General features: G+C 34.6%; 1 protein-coding gene across 5 annotated transcripts in view; it reads left to right on the forward strand.

Moving 5' to 3' along the window:
• Positions 1–20,171, forward strand: part of IMMP1L (inner mitochondrial membrane peptidase subunit 1) — a 74,014-nt gene that overhangs the window by 17,225 nt on the left and 36,618 nt on the right. For 4 of the 5 annotated variants that reach the window (XM_008058329.1, XM_008058331.1, XM_008058330.2 and 1 more), the window contains one exon: positions 4,076–4,181. The gene's annotated coding sequence lies outside the window, so the exon portion shown is untranslated. Of the gene's footprint in view, positions 1–4,075; positions 4,182–15,155; positions 15,282–20,171 lie in introns of those variants that run through there. The other variant, XM_008058334.2, reaches the window with a different exon arrangement.

The raw sequence follows: 20,171 nt of genomic DNA on the forward strand, positions 1-20,171 counted from the left end.
GGGGCGTGGTAGAGCATGCCTGTAATTCCGGCTACTCGGAAGGGCTGAGGCGGAAGGATCGCCGCAGCCCAGCAGGTCGAGGATGCGGTGGCCGGGAGCGGCCACTGCACTCCAGTCTGGGCGACAGTGAGACTCCAACTCAAAAAAAAAAAAAAAACAAAAAAAAAACAAAAACAAAAACTAGCTGGGTGTGGTAGCACATGCCTGTAGTTCCAGCTACTTGGAAGGCTGAGGCGGAAGGATCTCTCGAGCCCAACAGGTCGAGGCTGCGGTGGTCGGGAGCGTGCCACTGCATTCCAGCCTGGGCGACAGAGTGAGACTCCGACTCAGAAAAAAAAATGCATTTAGTACCTTGATAAAACCATCATAAAGTTGAAAAATCACGAGTCGAACCACTGTTCAGTCAGAGGCCATCTGGTGGTATGTGTACACACATACACACCCCACATTTTGTTTATCCATTCATTTGTTGATAACCACTTTAGTTGTATCTACATTTTGACTCTTGTGAATTGTGCTGCAGTGAACATTTGACCTACATGTATCTGTTTGAGTCTCTGTTTTCAGTTCCTTTGGGTATTGCTAGATTGTTCGGTAATTCTTTTTTTTTTTGAGTTGGAGTCTTACTCTGTCACCCAGATTGGAGTGCAGTGGCCACTCCCGGCCACCGCAGCCTCGACCTGCTGGGCTCCGGTGATCCTTCCGCCTCAGCCTTCCAAGTAGCTGGAACTACAGATGCGCACTACCACGTCCAGCTAATTTTTGATTTGTTGTGGAGATGAGGTCTCGCCAAGTTGCCCAGGTGGGTCTCGAACCTGCGGGCTCACACAATTCACTCACCTCTGAGCCACTGATCCCGGCTTGTTCGGTAATTCTATAGGTAACTTTTGTGTGTGTGTGTGTGTGTGTGTGTGTGAGCTGGATTCTCACTCTGTCGCCCAGACTGGAGTGCAGTGGCCGCTCCCGGCCACCGCAGCCTCGACCTGCTGGGCTCCAACGATCCTTCCACCTCAGCCTTATAGGTAACTTTTTAAGGTACCATCAAACTGTCTTTCACATTGGCTGTACCATTTTGCATTCCTACCAGCAGTGCACAAGGGTTACAGTTTCTCTATATCCTTGCTAACATTTGTTATTTTCTGTTTTTTTGATAATAGCCATCCTAGTGAGTGTGATGTAAAATCTCATTGAGGCTTTGATTTGCATGTCCCTAATGATGAGTGATGTTGAACATCTTTTTTTTTTTTTTTTTGAGAGGACTAAAAAGCTCCCACAGTGGGAGGGGACCTGAAGGGGTTTCCCGATGTTAAACATCTTTTAATGTGTATATCAACCATTTGTATATCTTGTTTTTGAGAAATGTCTTTGAAAATCCTTTGCCCGTCTTGAATTGGGTTATGATTGTGGTGTTTTGTTGTTGCTGATTGCTGTTGAGTTGTAGGAGTTTGTTATATATTCTGGACAATATAATCTCATTGGATATGAGATAAGAAAATATTCTCTCCCGTTGTGTGGGCTGTCTTATAGTATTCTTTGATGCTCAAAGTTTTTCATTTAAGGATATCCAATTTACCTGTTTGTTTTTTTTTCTCTTTTGTGGCATGTGTTTTTTTCGTGTCATATTCAAGAAATCGTTGCCAAATACAATATCATGAGTTTTGGCTCTGTGTTTTGTCCTACAAATTGCATAGTTTTAGCTCTTACATTTAGGTTTTTGACCCATTTTGAATTAATTTTTATATATAGTGTAAGATAAGAGTCCAACTTCATTCTTTTGCATGTTGATAGCCAGTTGTCTCAATGCCATGTTATGAAAAGACTGCACTTTCCCTCACTGAATGGTCTTGGCACCCTTGTCAAAAATCATTTGACTATTTATATGAAGATTTATGCCTATTATTCTTATTCTGATCTACTGGTCTGTAAATATGTTATTATGCCAGTACCACATTGTTTTCTGTAGAGACCCTATCTCTACCAAAAAAAAAAAAAAATTAACTGAGCATATTGGCCTGTGCCTTGTCAAAAATCATTTGACCATTTATGTGAAGGGTTATTTCCATGCTTTTTATTCTGTTCCCTTGATCTGTTGGTCTGTCATTATGCCAGTACCACAGTGTTGTTTTATGTTCTGTGGTTCCTGGTGGACATGAGTTTGTGTGGGGAGGTGGGAGAGAAAGAGAGAACATTCCTCAACCCACTACAGTCTTTTTTTCAGGTAATGCTATTATAAATGGTGTCATATAATCTATTTACAAATATTTAACGTTACCAAGCTTGTGAATATTAGGAGATTTCTTCACAACTTTCTAATACCTTTTAATGTTAATATTCATATTAGAGAGTACTGAATAGGAAAATCCCTTTTCTTCTCAGACTTTGTAATGCATATTAGAGTTAGGAGGTTATTTAGTAGTGGACTTTGCTGTTTTAGGAAATATTGCAAACATATGCATTCACACATATATATGAATAAGCCACACTGAAGTTCTGTTGACTTAAAGAAGTTTGCTGCTCAATATTTATCACACCAATGTTGCAAGATCCTAAATTACCTCTGTATTAGAATAGTGGTGGTCTCCAGGTGATGGGAATGAGTATGTGAAATTAGATTTCCTTGAGATTTTTGCATGTTTCAAGATTGAACCTAAAATGTTTAGTGAGTTCTTTAAATATTTAAATAACTCAGAAAACTGTAATTTTATGGGTAACAGAAATATAAGCATATTTAGTTAAGCCTACAATCACATGAGATTGTTAAGGTCAAGCATGATGCCTGTAAGTGGATGAAAGGATATATTTAAACAGACCAGTATTATGAAGAGAGAACTCATTTTTAAAGGTACTAAGATAAAAGAAAAAAGTCGAAGAGTCATAAAGGGAGGAGATTGAATTAAACAAAAATTAGGATTGATATAGAAATACAATACAAAGGAGAAGGCAGATAGGTTGACAGAAATGAAGAATTATCATAAAAGTGAAATGTCTAAAAGCAAAGACAAGAGACCGGATAAGAGGAAGGCTGAGGAGAGCAAAGGTGATAAATAATGCAGTGAATAGCTTGCTCTTGAAGGAGAGAAGATTAATATTTCAGAGTTTCTGCTTTAGTCAAATTAATGAAAATTATGAGACAGTAGCCAGAGTCTTTATATCGTTCTCTCAAGTCAAACTACTTGTGTCATTTTGCCAGAAAATAGTAGGAACCGTTTTACATATTATTAAATGTCAATTCAATATTATTTGTATATTATTAATATATTCATATGTGATATTGTATATTATATAAGGTCTGTGCAGTTGTATTTGTTTAAAGGTGAATGTGCATATATTTTCTTCTCCTAAAGGCAAAAATTTAGTTTTTAAGGTAGACATTGAAAAGTCACATGTAAACCCATACAAAGCAAAGTGTTTAACATTTCAAATGAAAGTAGCAATAATTTTTTTTCCCTCAGTCATAAAAAGGGATGTAGAATGTGTATAGTTGAATATAAGGCAGATTTTTGACTTCCACATCAGTATCAAACATCATATATTACTTTGCCTTTGTCATAACTGGTCGTGAGGTTCTTTCCAATATTATATGCATTTCTCATATTCAGTAAGTATCCGACTAATCCGTCTTACACACAAGCATTAGAAACTACTTTTTTACTGGATTTAAAATTCTTAAAATTAACCTCAGGTATTCATACTGGCCTATACAAGTTAATGTTTGAATCCTCGCTGTTTGCAAATTGTCTAGGTATAGAAGAGTCTAATGAATGGTATATGGTTGCCATAGCAACTCCTTTAACTTTTTGACCACAGTTCTTTCTGGGTTGAGATTTTAAAATCAATTATGTCACCCAATTACTTTCTTCTACTTAAATTGTTTGGTGGGTAAAGGACTTCAATATTCTTGGGTTTTTTAAGTCATTTTATCCAAGTGTCATCGAATATCTGAGTTTGAAATGGACTCACTAAGAGGAAGATGCACCTTTACAACTGAAAGACGTTTAGTCATATTATGTACTAATTCAACTCAATTTGGGTAAGAAAAGCATTCATCTAATATAATTCTGATTTCTTGCTTTAGGATTCCTGAAACCATGGATCACCCACATGTGCTTTGAAGCATGCTTTAGATTTTTTTGGTGAAAGCCCTGCAACTTCCCTAAAAATCGAATGTATTATGACCTATGGTAAGTGGGCGTTTTCCCTCCTTTTTCTTTTGTCAGTTTCATGTTCAAGTTAAGTCGTATGACTGTTGTAATGCTGCTCCCTGCTGGACACAGTGTAATTTTCTAAAGTTGGCACTTAATAGATGGGCAAATAACTGGTTAGCTGGACCGCTAAGGAGGGGAATGCTTGGCTACATCCACAGCAAACCAGTAGTACGCAACAGAGGCAGCTATTATCGTCATGGTGCCATGCCAGTGCCATCATGTTGGTGTCTGGAGCCTGATGAGAGTGCTGCCAGTCTTGTTTCTGAATTTCGTTGTTGGCTTCCCGTTCAGCGGCATCTAAAAGTTGTAACCAACATACATTGAGGAATGCTTGTAAATGGGGGCCCTTTAGGATTTCCTAAATTTCATGTGTTTTTTGGTAATGTAAGTCAGTTTACTATTATTATGCCTTCTGTAATATTTTCAATTCCCTGTACTTTTGTTTTTGCAAAGGAAATTTTTAAAATCATTCCAATATAATTTACATTAGATATTTTTGGATGTATTATGAATGAATCACCCTGTTTTACATTTTATGCAGTGGACTTTAAATGTAACTTGTTCTGTATATCTGTCCAGTAATCCAGCTAGCATGTCTTCTAGTACTCACAGTGAGCCATAGGTACACAGAGTGGCACAGGGTGGATTTTGACTGTGGTGTCCATGGCCTGTCTATCATGGACCCTTGTGTTGTATGCTTACTCAGGTATTCCCAACATTGCTTAAAATGTGTGAGAGTTAAAATGTGTTTCTTCCTACCTTTGCACAAAACTATCCTGTTTGGAATGCGTCATGCATGAAATGATTACACGGATATTATTTACAGTTTTGTTTTCAAGTAAGAACACATTTTCTTGAAACGAAGAGTGACAAAAACTGTTGAGGCACTAAGCAGAGATCTAGCAGGAACTGACCTTAAACTCCTTCAAGGAGTGTTTTGTTTTGTTTTGTTTGTAGCTTGGAAAAGCCTTGGAAACCACTCCAATTAGGATTGGAGAGAATTAGGTATAGTGACTTATTTCTTTATTATTAAGATAGCGCAATACAAATTTGAAGTATAGACCAAGAAAATAAAATTATTGTTAGCAAAAAGAGGAATCCTCTCCTTTTTCCTTATACAAATATGTTAATATGATTTCAGGAAAGAGAGAATTGTAACCTTTTACTGTGAAATGTAACATGATATAGAAACATAAATGTATGATACAATGAATAATTGTTATTAAACATATCACAAACATCCTTGGAACCACAGAGTACTACTAGCATCTCAGAAATCCCTGATATGGTCTTTCTTTTATTTAGAGGTAACCAGTATCCTGACCTTTATGGTAATTATGTAAGTTTTTAATAAAATTTTTGTATTCCTTTCATATGTATTCCTAAGCCATAAGTTTTACTTTTTGGCTGTTTTTAACCTTTATGGAATTGTGTATTATCTGTCTTCCTTTATGTTTTGAAGATTTAGCCATGTAGTTGCATGTAGTTTTATTTCATTCATTGTCATTATTAGATATTATTCCTTTGCGATCAATATGCCAGAATTTATTCACCCTTTCTCCTGTTGGTGGATGGTTCCATCTCGTCTAGTGTTTGATGGCATTGCTGTGACTGTTCTTTTACAAATATCCTGGTTTCATATCATGTGGGGGGCTTTTGGGCTGTCAGAGGATAAGTAATTTATTTTCAGGTTAGTAAATATTTAATATCATAGGGTAATTGGTTATAGTGGTATTTTATGTGAATTTAAATGACTGCATGAGGAATTTGTAATGTTCCTGACAGTAACAAATATGAAATGTTGGAAGATTCTGAGGTAATTATAATTTATTTTTCTACAGGCCTGAAATAGACAGTAAAGTGACATATAGTTTGAGATAGTTTAAACATAAAATACATGTAGTTAGATCTAGCTATAATATAGATATAGACACAGGACCTAATGAAATAATTCTTGTTTCTTTTTGTTGAGCACACTCATTCTGTTTACTAACATGCCATGCTTCCTAAAGCTCCTTCACTTGACTGATGAAGAAACTAGGGAGGGCTAGGGAGGTTGAGTTACTTGGACAGAGTCACTGAGCTGCAGGCTGTGGCTAGACACCAGACCAGCCTGTCTCCTTGGCAGTCACAACTTAAAGTACACAAAGTGAAATCAGGACATTGTCTTGAGTGTTTTCAATCATTTAGGTGGAAATGTGCCTGAATAGATTTCAGAAATAAGAAATAATTCTTTTGGCTATTAACCAAGACCTGGCACAGACAGGAAGGTGTATGTTTAAAGCCTCCAAGGTGTTGTTGCTCCTTATTGCAGTTCATCTTCCAAAAGGCAGCCATAGTATATTCTAACTTTATGTGAGAAATTTTACTTTGCGTGCTTCCTCATTCACTGGAAAAATTTACATCTCTGCTGTCTTAAACAGAATAAATTATAAGACTTTTAATGGCTCAGAATTGTCATTGTGAATATCAATCATTTTAAAGAATTAAAATAAAGTGATTTCCTCAGAATTGTTACGCCGTGTTGGACTGGTTTCTCCTAAATTATCCTAGCCTGATGAGCTTTTATGTCTTTAGAGCTACTGTGACAGGTTTTGTTTTGTTTTGTTTTACCTTTCTTAGACAATTCTTGCCTTTTGTCATCAATGCATTCTGTTGACTTACATTTAAAAATCATAGCATGCCTAACACCTGTTACTTGAGTGAGAGCTTCAGTATGGTTCTGCCCCATCCTCTGACTGTCAGAGCATAGAATGAGTGGGTGGCAACTTCTTGCAGTTTACTTTGGTTGTCAGGAACTAGTCTAGCCACATTGTTTTCAGGGTGTTGAGGTCATCTCACAACTGAGTTCTGTCTGAATGAAATGCAACATAGATCACATATATCCTGGTGTGTCCATATTTGGGGAGTGCAGTTGATCATTTACATGTTTTCTAACAAAACAGTTGTAGGATCTTGAAACTGGATTTACTCAAGGATTCCTTCAAATAGGAAGTCCAATGGACTTGAGTGTTTTTGAGTTATTAAATATTTTATAGGACGGACAATGAAATAAAAATATATTTGGTGACACCGTCTATTGAAAATGGCAAGCATAAAGGTTAAAACACCTTTCAAATTATAGCTTGTAAAGAAAAATATAGACATAACACAGATTTGATATCAGGGAAACATTTATTTAAAAACATTTGATTGCTTACCCAGTTATAAGCTATTGAATGTGAATTAAAAAAAAAAAAAACTGAAACAGGGAGCATATTTGTTTTTAGATCACAGAAGACAAATGGTTGCTATCCTGGCACATTTAGGCAGCAGTATGGTGATTTACTGTGTTGATGAGGTCTTTTTTATTAATTTGAAGTTTTATTTGCTTTTAAACCTAAGTCAACAAACTTTGCATTTGGGAAAAAAATTAAGAGTTTTATGTTTATTGCAGTGAGCACATCTTTGAAAATTGTCATATGAACAAGGGGTTTTTCAAGACTCAAAGAGAGGAATAGCTTTTTCCAGAATAAATCTGAGATGCATATGGGATGGAAGTGCAAAATTATTTAACTCTCATGGAAGGCAAATCGGCAGTTTCTAGAAAAAGACCCATCACAGTGTCAATTCTAGAAATCCATTACAGAAATTCTGGTGTATTTGCAAAATGTGCAGGAGTTTTCATTGTAGCTTTTGTGGTAGCAAAATATTGGAAATCCCTTATATTTGAGTAGTGTACTGGTTGAATGAAGGGTAGCACAGCTATACAACGTAATATTCAAGAGCTGTACACAAAACAAAAAGGGGCTGCCGATTTGGAAAGTTGGTCTGTGTACACTGGTGTTTGGAAAAAGCAGAGTGAAAAGAGAATGTACAGTAAACTGCCTTTTGTGTAAAGGAGGGATGAACCTGTGTATTCATATTTGCTCGTATTTGCATAAAGAAAATCTAGAAGGTTATCCAAAGTCCAAATCCCGTGTAGGGATGAGGAGGAAGGCAGTGTAGATGGAACTTTAGTGTGTATGTAGATTAATTTTAACTTTTGCATATGTTCATGTGTTCGTAGTTAAAATAGCTTTGTTTTCTTTGTAAATCAAATGAGAGTAAGAAAGAAAGGGGTAAAGCCTGCTCTGTTTACTTTAAAATTAGCCATTCTTATTCCATTATCTCTAGAGCCTGGCAGAGAGTAAGCTGTGAATAAACATTTGTTATACAAACGAAACAAGAATGCTGTAATCTTTGGATGATCTTTCTTATTTCTTAAAGCATCTTTTCAATAAAAAAGTATTATAAATCATACATCAATAAAAAAGTATTATAAATCATACATTGATTCCAGTATAGAAATAAGGTAAAATATTTAAGTGGGTGATATGAGATGTATACTTTAGTTAATTATCAGATGTATAGTCTAGTTCAGTATCAGAAGTTTCACTTATCATGAAGTTATCATGAAATTTTGTTTAATTTGCATGATATTGATATTAAAGGGTAATTTATATTTTCCTTAATTTTTTGAAAAATTAAAATAAAACCTTTCATGGAATTGCTATTAAGTAACAAGTTTTCGTGATTAACAGTGAAAGCATGGAATTTGGGGGCAAGGGAGAAAATGGAAGCATGCACTGATACTGCCTTATCTTCTGAACTCCTTTTGCCTCCCACACAAGGGCACATTTTCAGGCCATAGACTATTTTAAAAGCTTTGTTGCTGGGCATGGTGGTGCATACCTGCCATCCCAGCACTTTGGGAGGTGGAGTTGAGAAGATTGCCTGAGCCCAGCCTGGGCAGTTTGGCGAGACCTCCTCTTAAAACAAACAAATAAAAAATTAGCTGGGCGTGGTGGCATGCATCTGTGGTTCCAGCTACTTGGAAGGCTGAGACGGAAGGATCGCCTGAGCCCAGCAGGTAGAGGCTGTGGTGGCCATGAAGGTGGCAACTGCACTCCTGCCTGGGGGAAATAAAAATAAAATATTTCTTATAATAGCAGCAGCAGTTACTCCCAACACAAAGACCAGATATCTCTGAAAATATGATTAGAAGCTAGGGTAAAATAATAGGCTGAGTGACTATTGCTGGTTCACTTATAAGAGTCCAGGAAATTAGCTATGAAGTTGAAAATTTGATTATTCAAGTATGGGTTGAAAGAAATCTCAGTTTCCTCCTTAAGATTATATACATGTCAGTTCCTAAATTTCTTATGACAAGAATTTTGACTACCTTTATGTACTTGTGTACAAAGCTGCCCTCTTTAAAGAAAACTACATATTCAGAAAAGTGCACATATTATAAGTGGATGACTTAATTACTTTTTCATAAATCAAATACGCTCATGTAATCAGCACCCAGATAAAGAAAAATAGTAGTATTGGCACTGCAGGAGACACCCTCATGCTACTTTTCAGTCACTATTCCCACCCACCCTCTCAGAGATAACCACTACCCTGGCTCTTAATAGCAGAGATTAGTTTTTCTTATCTTTTATATGTAGAATTATACAGTATAAATTTTGTGTCTAATTTCCTTTGTTCAGCATTAAGTCTTAAGCTTCATCCACATTGTATCATGCAGTTGGTTTGTTTTCATTGACTGAATCACAGCTATTATTTGTCCATGCTACTATCAGTGGACATTTGGGTGGTTTCTGTTTAATGCTCTTATGGACATTCTAGTACTTGTTTCTCTTGGTGATAGATCTAGGAACAAAATCGCTGCTTGTCTGTAAGTATATGTTCAGCTTTAATCAGTATTGCCAAACGGTTTTCTAAAACGGTTGAACCAGGTTACATTTATCATATGTGAGAGTTCTGGTTGCTCCACCTGTTTGTCAGCACAGTTTTTTCCCCCCGTCTTTTCATTTTTTGAATTTTGATGGGCATAAAGTAGTAAAGCATTATGGTTTCACTTTACAGTTCCCTGGTGATTAATGAAATTGGGCACATTTTCATACGTGTATTGGCTATTTGGTTCTTCTCGTCTGTGAAGTACTTGTTCACCTCTTTTGCCCACTTTTCTTTCTGTTAGGGTGTTATTTTCTTTGAGTTGTAGGAGTTCTGTATATATTCACAAAATGAGTCCTTCACTGAATGTAGATATTGCAACTATTTCTCCCACTCTGAGATTTGTCTTTTCACTCTCTTAAGAGTGCTTTTGATGAACAGAAGTTTAAAGTAGTCTAGCTTTCATTCATGTTTTATGCTTTTTTTTAACTTCTCATTTAAGAAATATTTGTCTACTTTAAGGATATTTTATCTTCTAAGTTTTTGTCTCAAAGTGTTTTTGTTTTACATTTTGGTTTTAAATTTTTGGTCTGTATTTTCATGCTAGGCAATTTTGCAGTGCTTTTTGGATTCTAGAATCTATCTGGAGGCAAAGGAGGTAGGCTTAGGTAAATGACCATATTTCCATACTTTCTACAAAATATCCCCTTACGAAAACTGTGTTTAGTGTTTATCCATGTTTACCTGAAAGTGCAGCTTTAATGTACTGCTTTGTTTTGTTTGTTTGTTCATTTTCATATTAGTTTACTGGAATATTCAGGGAGGAATTTCTGGGGAGAAGAAATAAATGTGCTTTTCAGTATTTTTAACAATACTAGCGTTCATAAATATGTTTATGCATGCAATATAAAATTTTGCATGTATTCACAGATATAATCCCAGTTACCTCATTTGAGCATAATTCATTTTGTAAAAGCTTAAATATACATTTTTTAATTGAGGAAAAAAATTAAGTTTTAACTTTTGTTGCCAAAGCAATATAAAATGTTGGCTATTTGAAAATTATTATTATAAGCTTCTTTTAAATTATTTTATGTAGGATTTATTGTGGCACCATTTGTGTGCAAGTTATGAACATGTTTGAGGCCTTCAATTATACTTTTTATTGTTCAGAAATAGTTTTGCTATATGTATTGATTATGGGCTATTATTTATATTTTAGAAAAATGATTTGTATACTCTGATATTTTTGTTTTTATCTTGTAAATAATGACTACAATTAACTTCATGATTATCGTATCACTTAATTTTATATTTATATTTTATGAGAGTAGTTGCTTAGTTTTAAATGTACTTTGTCTCCTATCACAGTGCTGAAGTTAAAGAAAGGTGATTGTACTTGACTCTTCACTAAGCATTTAAATATTTTTCACTTGTCAACTACATTTTTTAGTTTAAAGCATCAAATTAAATATTATTTTATCCTAGCTTTTATTTTAATTCATGCATTTAAAAACTGAAATTCAGATAAAAGATAGTTTCAAAATAAATTCAGTATATTATTTATGAGTGGAGCAACACATTAGCATTGGGTTCACAATAGATCATATCGCTTTTATTCCATCTTACAAGCTTAGCAGCACAAACAGAATAATCAACATATTATTTGGCTGTCATCTGCTGAACAGAAACCAGAGATCACAAGGAGGTTTTCCCTAGCTGTGGTGATGGCCTTTTTGTTCCAAGCCCCCATCTGGGAGGGCCATGGTGTGTTATCATATGGAACGCGGGGTTTTCTGTAATCTGCTTAGCTGCACTGCAGTTTGAATCTTCATTCCATGTTTGTGTAATTTATAATTTTAATGAGACCATGGCTCTTGTGGGCTTTGAAATATATTAAAAGCTCTTTTGTGCATATGCTTTTGTTCTTGCTTAATAGGCTCAGTGTATTTAAAACTGATGAATTTTTATTCATGAATTTGGATGTCTGGAGATTAACTCATACTGAATATCATTGCACTCATCTATTGATGGTTGGAAAGTTTTTTTTGTTATTGTTATTTATTTTGTTTTGCTTGTGTGTGTGTGTGTGTGTGTGTGTGTGTGTGTGTGTGAATGTTTGTGTGATACTCTTGTAGCCAGAAAAGGAATAAATGTATTTAATTTTTAGAGACTAGAAAAAAGTAGCATGACTAGGTCATAAGAATCAATTTAAATTTTATTCATCTTATTTATTGATGCTCATATTTCATCTTTAATCTTAGTATTTTAAACAAATATTATAAAAATAATTATGGAAAAGCAACTTTTAAATGAGTTAATACCTTAAGTACTTTTGTTTATATTAAAATCACATTCCAGCGTGTGGCAAAGATAGACTTTGTATTTTAGTTGTATAATATCAGTTGTCTGTGGTCAGTCTAAATGAATCATCACATTTCTTGAATTAAACTATTTTAAGTTTTACTTATTTCTACAAAAACCGTTTCATTAAAGGATTTTTTAGACCTTTATTGATTGATATGATGAAAGGACTACTAGAAAACAGCTTACTAATAATTTATAATATTGCTCTTCTCTATTTTGCTAACATTTTGAAATATACAAAATGCTTCAAATCTCTATAGTTATTACTTAAATATATTTAAAAGCTTAAATATAAAGTTTTATAATACCATAGAAAAAAAGATCATGCCTTTTTAGATTCAGACATGTTTTTTGAAGTTATCTATTGAGCTCAGTGAGAGGGGGGTAACAGACCTCACTAGTCTTTTATGAAGTTGCCCAAAAGACAATTTTTTTTAAAACCTGTATTTACTGAACTAAAGCATTTGTAACTACATATCACATCATTCTTTTTGGGATGCTGGTGGTCAGCAATTTGGCAGGCCCTCTCATCTTCCCCCACTATCCTTAAACTAGAAATATGTTGAGGTAGAGGCTACAGTGACAGGATTTCATACTTTCTTTACCAAGTTACTAAGTTTATCTGCCAGATTTGACACTGAAATGTTTGTTCTTCCATAACTGGCCCTCCGCTCAGAATTCGTATCAGTTGCACAGTTTCATTTAGCTGAGGAACATATTATTGAAGATGTATGCCTTGCTAAAGCAGTGCTATCCAACAGGAATATATGTGAATCATAGAATTTATTTAACCAACTATATCTAACATTTTAACACATAATCAATCTAAAAATTTATAAAATACTTTACTTTTCCTTTTTTGTATTAAGTCTCCAAAGTCCAATGTATATTTTATACTTGTAGTATCATCGCAATTTTGACCAATGACATTTCAAGTGTTCAGAAGCCACATGAAGCTAGTGGCTACTTTACTGGACAGCAGAGCTCTAATGTGTTACACGGTCATAACAGATGTCATCACAAAAATATGTGTTTTTTTGTGTTCCTCATTATTTTTCTACTAATAACCTAATCAAGATAACCAGAGTATATTCATGTTCTAGGGCAGTTGGAATTACGAGAAGTGTTTGTTATAGCTTTGCCACTGATACCATTGGTATAAATCTGTCTGTTGAATACATAAAATTAGAATTGTGTCACCTGACTTCTGAGTACCTAGCCGATATTGTATAGATATGTTTAAAGATACTGTGATGATGAGATAATGACTAACATAATGAATATGGTATATTTCTCAGAAATTGTGGGCAAATCAAACTTGTCAAATCAGCCATATTTCAAGTACACCGAGGAGCTTATTTTTACAAGAATTCCATGGCAAGTCTTAAATTTTTTTTTTAATTAAACTGAGACCACTTTTCTTCACATCCTTAGAATTTTTCTGTCCAAGTATTTGTGTTACTGTATAGCAACCTCTTTTCATAGAAGTTTGCTTAGAGCTGTTATAGCTATAAACTATGGGGGCAGAAAGATGATCATACATTGCTTTCTAAATTTCTCTAGGATTGATTCATTTAAAAGGTTCTGTAATCTTTCCTCTTCAAATACAAGAGGAGATTACTTCACTGACAAGTGTTTTTCAAATATATAGTTAGGAATGATGAAGGCTTGAATTGCAATTGATTTGAATATTTTAAAGTATAGGCATAAAATGATCAAGGAGAGTTATATAAAATACTGCAGTAGTATCCATTTTATAAAAGGGTTGACCTGTTCAAGTGTAGTTTAGAGAAAACCATTTATCCATGAGGTCTCTGAATTGTTCACATTTTCTAAATTTTGAGGAATATGACCTCATTTTTGTCTAGTTATTAGCCAGTGCCTGCAGTATTCTTTGACTCACTTAAATTTTTATTGACTACTCCCTGTGACTTCTCCATTTAAGGTGTTAGCACAAAATGTTAAACTCTTCTTTAAACAATACTTCTAGTTTCTTGGAGATGATAAATCCATCCATTGATTTCCTAATTTTATTATGTACACAGTCAATTGTAATCCAAGATTACAGCAAACAAGATGTTAATTTCTAGACATAATCTATGTACATTTCAATTACAGAGCATGATTGTTAGAGGAGCACAGAATAAAAAGGAATAGCATTTGTGCTATCCTCACAGGAGCTGTCAATAAAAGATGTAATAGGGGATTTAGGAATCTGGAAATGGCCAACTAATTTATGTGAATCTATTTTATTTCGACTAGAAAGACCAAGCTCTTTCTCGTCTGCGCTGCATATTGCAGAGCACAGGCTGTCTATACAAAACCAGGCGGCTGCATATGGATAGTCCCTTGATATCATTCACTTGCTGTGTAATCTTATTATGCAAAGTTCTAATCTTCACCTAGAATGAATGCCTCTGGGTCAGAATATAGTCATATCAGGGTTTTCGAGGTCATGTTTTGTGATCCTTAGCTTATTCTTCTAAGTAGGGCTGGGATTTAAAGGGTATTCCCCAGACACTGGCAGAGATAGACAGCAGAACCTGCTGCCTTTTTGGAAGACAAGACCAACATGAGGTCCCTGGTAGGATTAAACTTGATTTGTAGCTGTAGGATTTTTTAACAGATGTATTATTGGACAGGGAATAGGGGGCCACCAGCACAGCAAAATTGAATCACGACTGGCATTCTCAGGGAGTTTGCTGCCTGCTACAACAGCAGCTGCATGTGGATTTGACTTCTTTCAGGTGAAGCGACTTCCAGTCATTTGGAAAGGATGGGATGAAAAGGAACCTTGGTGATAATTTTGATGTCTGCAAGATTTAGTACCAGCGTAATGGGATTATCGGTAACACCTTCACTGCAGAAAAAGCCACCTGGCGCTATAACTGGCAGCGACTGAGAACTAATCCTTTCGCATCTCTTGGATGTCATTCATGAAGCTCAAAGCTATTTCTACCCTGCTAACTGTGATTAAGTTTATAAACAACAACAGCACAACATCAGGTGATCAAGACAGAGAATATGCTTCTTACTAATTATTGATATGTAAATTTAGTGTAAGCTGTGTGATTTAAAAATTAGGTGATTTGATATTGATAGAATTCAAAGTGCATTGAACTGTTCAGAGAGAAAAGTTGATTGATAATGTCTTTTATGCCTTTTTTTAGGTGAGTGACAAAGTATTTACTATTGGTAAAAGTTCAGATTTGAGATTAAATATTAGTTTAAATACTTTTATGTTCTTTTGGCTATATAGCCATTGTGGAATTAATTTAAAAGTCTATAGGCATAAAGAATTGAAATAATTTGTTTTGTCGTACATTTTACCTGTTTATGACTGTGTCAATTGCTGCTAACTAAAACATTTAGTAATGTAAAAATATATAGACACTTACATTTTTTGCAATTAAGGCAATGCTAACCAAAACTGCTGATGAGAAAGGGCTCTTTGTGAAAGTGTATCATCCCAGAATCGTTCATACTAATACTGAATGACTTATTTTTTTAAATCAGTGATTGTTAGCCGAGTTTTTCTTTAGCAGGTGGGGGTTTCATTATTTGCGGTAAAATCAATGCATTAGTTAATCAATTTTTTAAACATTTTATTTCACCTAAAAACTTTATCAAGTACTTTGTTTAGAGGTGTTAATTATTTTAAATTTTTCTCTAACACAATCCAGAATAAACTGAGAGAAAATGAAGTGAAATTATCCCATCAGTCACCCAAACAGTATGTGACATAACTGCCAAGACAAGAAAAGATAATTAGTGTTGTCAGTGTTATGATCCTGGAGTACTTAATTTTAAAATATTTATTCATAGAACTTGATTTTTAACTTATAGGCTTTTTTATTTAGCAGCTTTGTATTTGTAAAAATAAATTATAAAGCCTCTGTTGAAATGTTTTATAACTTTAACATTTTAACTTAAATGTATGTGACTAAAATATTTTCTTGGCACATAAGAATAGTTAAAATATAATCATCCATTTTGCACACGGTGTATTAACATACTTATAGCTTCTGTTTATGTGAATTACCTTTTCTTCTCCATATAAGATCTTTATTAGAAAAATCAGCAAATGAAATGTAATAAATTTATACAGAGTTCTTTCATCAAATCTTCCTAGCAAATTCGTTTTTCTTAATGGGCTTGGTTTAACTGGTTATATTCTATTTTAAATTGTGTTTCTTTACTTTTGCCACATTTTAAATGAATGAAGGAGAAAGCTTACCAGTATTTTTACTGTACTGCATTGTGTTAATTTGTAAAGGACAACTGTTGCCTTCTATTTGTATTTTTGCTGTTGGAAAAATTGTTTATTTAAAATTCTACTATCATGATGAAAGAGCTATCCATGAAATAAATGGACTAAAATGTTTTTCTTTTCCTCATAATATATTTGTATCTTAAGTCTAAAATACTTGGTTTCTGTGTAATTTCAGGTTATTTTGCCAGGTACCTTATTATCTAAGGATAGCTTTCAGTGATAGTTAATAAAATAGATATTTTAATAATATGTATAACTTAATATGTATGTATTTTAAGTAGTTTTCTGTTCAAAACAAAATTTTACCTGAAAGATTTTATTAAACGTGGTCAGTATTTACTTTTCTTTTTATTCAACTATTTACTGAAGACTCTTAAGAATTAGTACTTTTTCCTCCTTTGTCCTAGGCATCATTCTTGTTTGACTAGAGATGGTTATTTCCTTTGGAAAGTCCCAAATTCACATTAAATAAATTCAACATAAGCATATAAGTCTTCTGTAATATACATTATTTTCATATAGACATATGTTATTTGGAAGTTATACCCTATTGATAAAATAAGAAATTTGGCATCTCAGAAAGCTAGGTACTTAGTTGATTTGTAGTGCAGGTGACTCACAATGTCAGTAAGAGTTAAGGGAGGTATCTTTGAAGATATGAAGATGTAATATAGGGTGAGAAAAATGAAAATAAATTGTAAAAGATGATGATAAGTCTGGAGTAACAAGAGTCGGATGGAACCCTGGGAATTCTTGGTCTTTTCAGAGACGATAGACATTTCTTTTTCTTTTTTTTGGTGGTTTATAAGACTTGTCTCTCTCAAGAGCCAAGCATGAACTATAGACTAGCATAGCAACAGTTAGCCTATGATAATGCTAAATGGCATTTCTTCCATTTGAATTAATATCCTTCCACTATTGCTCATACAACTATATTGTTCTGAAATAGATCATATAGCAGTTGGGGGATTATTGCTGGATGAATGAGGTTGTTTTGGTATTTCACTCTTTGGAAGTGATGCTAAAAAGTATCACTAATTCTTTGTAAACATGAAGTGAGTTTTGATCTTGGATATGTATAAAAAGTGGACTTGAGAAAATAACAATAGATCAATGAAATACATTGAAATATTAGCATTATAAAGTTCATTTAATGAAAATTCATAGAACTATCCCAAAGTTAACATTTACTTTAAAAATAATGAATGGTTGCATTTTGTCAAGTTTTGAAAAGGTTGAGTCTGTCTCAGTGGTGTCAGGTGACAGCACAGAGTCCTCTACTGACTTCCTGGGAGCTTGTCACCACTAGGAGTCTGCAGCCTCCCTCCCGGAGATTTTTATTCATTAGCCCTGTGATGGGAGCCTGGGAACTGGGATTTTTCATTTTTCCTTTTGGCTGATATTAGGTTATCAGGTTATTTTGATGCTACCATCAGATTTAAAGCAGTAGTCACTACTTTAAACTTTAAAGTAAAGGCGGTTATTTCCTCTGGGAATGAAACAAAATAAATAGGTTTTAATAAAAACTTCATGATTATGGGGATCAGAGTACCTTGAATTTGCAGCTCTAGAAAATAAATAATACCCTCTACACAAGTTTATTTAATGTTTATAGATTTGAACAATTCATGAACAGCGCTGAAGGTGATTTTGAAATGGCAGGAATTTGAATTACTTTGATGGAGAGTCTGCTGTGTGAGAGTGAACTATTTAGTTATTGAGCAGGGGACACACTCAGCACCATGGCCTAATGAGTCTTTGTTACTCCCTACTTGGCACAACTTCCATTCAGGATATGAAGTGGACAAACAGTTTTCAGTTACCTTATAGACATCATTCTGCATTAAAAAAATGCATGATTTTGTGTAAGTATTTTTTAATTTGAGCATCACACAAGTCTCAGAAATGTCAAAATCCTATTGCTATTTTTTCTTGTTCAAAGGAAGGTAAGTACAACGAAGCCATGACATTGACATTCGTTTTCTGCTTCTGCTTCTACTTGTTTCTGCGTACCTTGTTTGTTGTGAACACTTCTTTCAGTACTAATTTATTCTCTAACTCTCCTCAGCTATCAGAACAAAAATATACTTATGATATTAATCACTTTGTTGCTTGGCTGCTTACACTTTAGAAGTGAAATGAATTTCTTTAAACTGGTGTTCTTGATTAACATTTGACACATTACATTTTTTTTCCTGTTTCTGAAACAAAAGGCTTTCTCTTTTCAAAGGAATTCCAGACCTGAGCAGTCTTTGTGGCTGTGAGTATTCTGAAATTACTGTAAGTCTGTCTTAGTGATTGGATCCGAATTGGGACTTTAAAAAGTTGGATGCCTGTGCTCAAAAACTTCTAAGGAGGGAAGGGTCTCTATTAATTTTCAGCTTCTGGAGTCCACTCTGCTCAGTGTTTTTGACTGATTTTAACATCAGTCCAACCTCTCCTTTCCCATGTGACTCTTTACTCCCCAGATGCCTATTTTATTGTTCCCCAAATTTTATATAATTGAGAGGTGGCATGGCATCATGGTGAACTTTGAAGCCGAGCCACCTCATTTTGCATTCTGGCTTTGTGTTGTTGGGGCTGTGAGACTTCACCTCTATACCCTCAGTTTCTTTATCTATAAAATGTGATAAGTTCTCATAGGGTGGTTGTAAGGATTAAATGAGTTAATATATGTAATGTATCTAGAAAGGTACCTAGCAGATAGTGAGAACTACTATGTTTACTATTGCTGCTGTTGTTTTGATTGGTAAGTGAGAGTTGGGTTTTTTTTTAAATTAATTTTTTAATCAATATTTTTATTATGATTTTGTGGGATAGTTAAGGGTTAGGTGTACAATTATGTTTCATTCAGGCACCCTGTTGATAAGAGGTGTTTCCCCATCCCCAGACAGATATTTGCGACTGTTAATCCCATCCCTCCCCCATAGTTTCCCAGTACCGTCAGTCATTTTCTTATAGTATTACATTGGATGTTCAAAGTCCATTATATGAGTGAGAACATGTGATACTCGGAACTTTGTTTCTGTGAGAGGTCACTCAGTATTATAGACTCCAGTTCCATCCAGATTGCTGCAAAATTTATGATTTTGTTCTTTTTTATGGCTGCGTAGTATTCCATTTTGTATATGTACCACATTTTTTTAATCCAGTCCTCTTTTGATGGGCAGCATGGCTGTTTCCAGGTCTTGCTATTGTGAACAATGCTGCGATAAACATACATGTGCAGGTATCTTTTTTATAGAGTGATTTGAAGTCTTCAGGGTATATTCCCAGTAGGGGGATTGCGGGTCATATGGAAGGTCGATTTTTAGAGCTTTTAGGAATCGCCACACTGCTTTTCACAGAGGTTGCACTAGTTTACACTCCCACCAACAGTGTAGAAGTGCTCCCTTTTCGCCACACCCTCTCCAGCAGCTGTTATTTTTTGAGTTGTTGATAATTGCCATTCTGACTGGAGTTAGGTGGTATCTCAGTGTGGTTTTGATTTGCATCTCCCTGATGATTAGTGAGGTTGAGCATTTCTTCATGTGTTTGTTGGCTGCTCGGATATCTTCTGTCACATTACCAGACTTCAAACTTTACTATAAAGCTACAATCATCAAAACAGCTTGGTATTGGTG

The sequence above is a fragment of the Carlito syrichta genome, unplaced genomic scaffold (genome assembly GCF_000164805.1).
Source record: "Carlito syrichta isolate Samal-C Ts95f unplaced genomic scaffold, Tarsius_syrichta-2.0.1 Scaffold303297, whole genome shotgun sequence".
Lineage (NCBI taxonomy): Eukaryota > Metazoa > Chordata > Mammalia > Primates > Tarsiidae > Carlito > Carlito syrichta.